Source organism: Rhinoderma darwinii, chromosome 2, assembly GCF_050947455.1.
Source record: "Rhinoderma darwinii isolate aRhiDar2 chromosome 2, aRhiDar2.hap1, whole genome shotgun sequence".
Classification (NCBI taxonomy): Eukaryota; Metazoa; Chordata; class Amphibia; order Anura; family Rhinodermatidae; genus Rhinoderma; species Rhinoderma darwinii.
Window position 1 is genome coordinate 134,570,284 of NC_134688.1, and position 5,000 is coordinate 134,575,283.

The window sequence follows — 5,000 nt, forward strand, 5'->3', positions numbered from 1 at the left end:
AAACGCACCAAAAAACGCACCTAGTGTGAATGAGGGCATAGGAAAAAAATGTAATTATGATGGAGGAATGTGGGGAGAAAGTTGTTGGGGAAGAAATAGTGGTGGGGGATGGGTTGGGGGATGTAAATGGCGTAAATGGTGTGAATGGAGGTGCAAATGGGGGTGTGAGCGTGAATGAGAGTGGGGAGGTGGAAGAAATGGATCTGCAGGAGGTTGATGCAGCTCCCGGAGGCCCCAGTGTTCTGGAAGGGGGGTTGATGGAGGTTAGTCTGGAAGGGGACCCACTGGAAAGTGGGGTACATGTTGTGGAAGCGCCCACTGGGGCTCCGGGAGTTGTAAAGACGGGGAGGTCCTATGCTGCAGTCGCAGCGGGCCCAAGTGTCCCTTTGTCCGCCGGTGCCGTGCATGGTAACTTGCAACGGCGCCTTGCGGAGGCCCTAAGGAGAGGCGAGAGCTCTGTCCAAATAGGGGGTGAGCAGGTTGACCTGTCCTTCTGGTACGAGAAGTACGGACAGGCCGCCTTCCGAGAAAACAAAGGGAAGGGACCACCAGCACTGTCCCTTCCGACAGGGGGACCCGGGGGTGTCCGCAGGAATGTGGCCCGTCTCCGGTGGGTTGGTAAGGAAGCAAGCCCCCCAAGATCTAGGGTTGTGGAGCTGCTCCTGGAGATGGGATTTAGGGCTAATGACATCTATGCCCTAATCCATCCCTACGGCACCTCAGTGTTCGATGTCAATTTCATGACGGCGGAGGGGTTGGAATCCTTCTGGTCCCGTCATGAGCTGGCACGGGCACTGCCCCAGTGGCAGGGTTTCGCCGTGCAAGCCATATCAAGGCAGAACGAGGTCATCAAGAGAGTGACCATTTTGACCAATAATGAGTCACTCTCTTGCATTGATATAATGACCTGGGTAGAAAGGTTCGGAGAAGTCCAGGGAATGCCCAAGAAGAACCGGGACGAGCATGGGATCTGGTCTGGTGCCTGGAACTTTTCCGTTAAATTAAAGGTCCAGGGGAACTCAGTGTCCCACATGCCCTCCTCTGCTTTCTTGGGGAGGGACAGGATCCTGGTTTTCTACCAGGGGCAGCCGAAGGTCTGCCACAAGTGCGGCAGCCCCACACACTTCAGCGCCCAGTGTAAGGAGAGGAGGTGTGCGCTGTGTGGGGCTCTGGGTCATCTTGCCGCCACGTGCAAAGACATTCGGTGCAACCTGTGTGGTGACCTTGGTCACCCCTTTAGCCGCTGTCCGCGCTCCTTCGCCAACCTGGTCTTCAACCCGGTGGCGCCTAGCCTGGCCAGTGGCAGTGGTCCAGGGGATGGTGTCACTGGGGAGGGGGCTGGTGAGGGCGGAGGGGTGATAGGGCTGAGGAAGGTGAGGACCCTGCCTCCTAAATTGAGGAGGCAGGAGTGCCGTCGTCTTGAGAGGGAGCAGGGGGGGCCCCAAAGCCATGGGGTTCAGTCTGCCGTCCCTCAGAAGTCTGGCATGTCTGCGGAGGCCCTTGGGGATAGTGAAGTAGAGGAGGAGATCAGGAGACTGGTTAGGAGGAGAGGAGAGTCCCCCTCCAGTGGATCCTCGTACGATGGAAGTTTGGACGAGGATGAGGTGAGGGGGCAAGACAAGAGAGAGGACACTGGCAGGAAGGCCCTGTACAAGACCAGGGGGGTTCCGTTGAAAACACCTAAGACCGGCCAGATCCCTAAGGAGGGCTTAACTGGCTCCCCCCTGATAGGGCTCTCCAACCGGTACCAAGCCCTTCGGGAGGACATCATCTCCTCCTCTTCGGAAGAAGAGGAAGGCGGAGGTGAGGTGCCGGTGCGAAGGTCGGGTTTCTCGGGAGGTGCTGGACCCTCAAACCAGGTAGTAGGCCAAGTACCTGGGGAGGGGGTTGTCACGGCACTGGTGGACAAAGGGGGAGGCGGAGGAGTGGAGAGGCCTCTGGAGGAGGAAGTGGTGGTGGGGGAGGAGGGGGGGTGTGTAAATAATGATAATGTTGTGAACTCACTGTCTATTTCTCCTTTGGTTCCAGATTCGGCCAAAGATATGGATCTCTCGGGTGTAAGTCTCAAGAGAGGCAACGAAGATTCCCCGGACCCAGATAGCGACGGGCTAACTGGGGGAGGGAAGAAGCTAGCGGTCGAACTCGATCACTCTTGATGGCGGTACCTACTCCGTTGACCCTGGCGAGTATTAATGTCGCCAGCATTAGGTCAGATGCGGCCAGATTCACGGCCTTTGATTTTCTCGGCCGGGTTGAGGCCGATGTTTTATTTTTGCAGGAGACCAGGGTGCCAGACCTGGCATCAGTGCATAAGGCCAGAAGGGAGTGGAGGCACGGGCCATCTTACTGGTCTCTTGCGGCCGAGCCGTATAGCGGAGTGGCTGTCCTTTTCAGGGCAGCAGAGGTAAAATGCCGACGAGTGATCGAGGTCGAAATGGGGAGGTGTCTGGTCTTGGACGTCTTCATGAGGGGGCAAGAGCTTAGGCTCATAAACATCTACGGTCCGCAAACCAAGTGGGACCGCAAATGCCTCTTTATGAAGATCAAGCCTTTTCTTTTTACCAGCCGTCAGGTGGTCTTTGGAGGAGACTTCAACACAGTTGTGAGGCAGAAGGACAGGAGGGGCTCCAAAGACAGGCTGGGTTATGACAGCGTCGCTTTAAATAGCATAGTTAGTGAGGCTCGTCTGGAGGATGTCCACATCAGGCACACCCCGGACCACAGTGGTTACACATATCATAGGGGTAGTCAGATTAGATCTAGAATAGACAGGTTTTATTTGAAGGGGGAGGCTGTCTTCTCGCCACTTGTGGTTGAGGAGGTAGAATTCTCCGATCACTGTTTAATTGTTTTTTCTTTGAACGTTGCAGAGACCCATCGGTTGGGAAGGGGCTTTTGGAGATTGAATTCGGCACTCCTGGAAGAAGCGGAAGTCAGACAGTCCTTCGAGGATTTTCTGCAGAGCCAGGTGCCTCTTTTGGGCCTTTGTAACAGTAAGTCAGAGTGGTGGGAGATGCTCAAGAAACGTGCGGCAAAATTCTTCCGCCAGCTTTCCAACTTTAGGAGCCTGGCCGGACACTGTCTGTACCAGGACCTAAGAAGGAAACTCGAGCAGCTTGTCTCGACAGGAGGTAGCCGCAAGGATATCTCCTGTGTGAAGTCCTTGCTTAAGAGGTGTCAGTATGATAGGCACACATCCTTGGTTTTTGAGAGGGACTTCGGGAGGTATCGCTCGCCCGACCCTTACAAAAACTGTAGGATGTCAGTGGATTGCAAATATGTGGCAGGACTGATTGATAGTACGGGATCCCTGAACAGGTCCAAATCAGGGATCCTGGAGGTGGTCAGATCCTTCTACTCACACCTCTTGAGTAGGAAGGAACTAGATCGGGACAAAATGTCGGCTTTCCTGGCTGAAACCATTCCGGAGCCAAGGATAAGCCCCTCTCTTGGCGTTTTGACAGAGGAAATCAAGGAAGAGGAAGTAAAGAGGGCGATTGAAGGGTTAGCTCTTAAGAAATCGCCGGGACCGGATGGCTTAACGTCCGAGTTCTATAAGACCTTTGGGGAAGCTTTGATTCCCCTCTTGACTGGGGTTTTTAATGAGTGCCTATCCTCGGGCGCTCTTCCAAAGTCAATGGGTAGGTCAGCCTTGATCCTGTTGTCAAAGGGTAAAGATCCGTCCCGTATTGAGAACTGGCGTCCCATAGCGCTTCTTAATACGGACCGGAAGATTCTGGCAAAGGTACTGTTTAACAGGTTGGTCGAGTTTGCACCACAGCTCCTCTCGGGAGTCCAGCACTGCACTGTCCCAGGTCGAAGCACCTTTAGTGCTGTCCTGGGTGTCAGGGAGGCGGTGGAGCAGGGCAGAGCTGGACACTGGAAGGGGTACATGCTGTCTTTGGATCAGGCAAAAGCGTTTGACAGAGTTGATCATGAGTATCTCTGGTCCACCCTTTTGAGATACGGTCTGCCTGGGGGGTTTGTGAATTGGCTGAAAACATTGTACGCAGGGGCTGAGACTTTCCCACTGGTGAACGGTCTAGTTTCGACGGGAAGAAAGACCCTCCAAAGGGAAGAGGTATGTATTAACATCCTTGGTGACCTGGTGAAGGTGCGCTCTTTGGAGTTTGAAAGGCTGGGTGCACGTAGAGCCTCCCGCTTATGGAGGGGCTTTTCCTTTGGCGTGCCCTAGTCGTTCAAACTTCTTCCTGGTGTAGGGCTATATTTCGACCACCCTAGCCTTTTGTTTTGTAATATGATATGGATGTTAAGGCTTGAGGACGCCGAACCAGCGCACTCTTGAGTAGAGGTGGCGGGTAGGAAATGAGGTTTGTATGGGATGTTATGTAGGGATAGTGGGGTTAGTGAGGTTTTGGGCGGGGGATTTTGGGGGGTGGTGGGAGGAGTGTATATGTATGTATGTTAATAAAAAATGTAAAAAAAAAAAAAAATATATTGTGTTGGGCACCGGGAGGTCAGCTTTGGCCTGGTCCCTAACCTGGGAAAAACTTTGGGGCCTAGCTCGGAGTAATCCTAGAACTTTGGGGCCGGAGCGGGCCTCTTGTATGGTGGGGTGATGGGTTTTTGTGGGGATAGGAAGAAGGTAGGGAGAGAATAGGGTTGTGTCACAAAATATTTTGTTTATTCTGTAAATATATTTTATTTGTTTATGTAAATACTTTTAGGTAATAGTCGCCCAAGCACATGCTTGGGAAAGTTTATATACATTATAAGGGATGTCTTAGGGGGGTATGTGGAGCAATCCATACTACCGGATGTTAGGTAAAATTATGATTGTGATATAGTATTGATATTGTTTTTCATTTCAGGTGTGGATCTAAAGTGAGAGTCGGTGTGGATCTAAAGTGAGAGTCGGGATGGAGTGAATGGAGTGGAGGAGCGAAAGGAGAGAATGGAATGGTGATGAGAAAGATGATGAGCATGGGTGAAGCGTGAGTGGCTGGGCTAGCCACTAAGAGTCCTGCGTTGTAGAGATG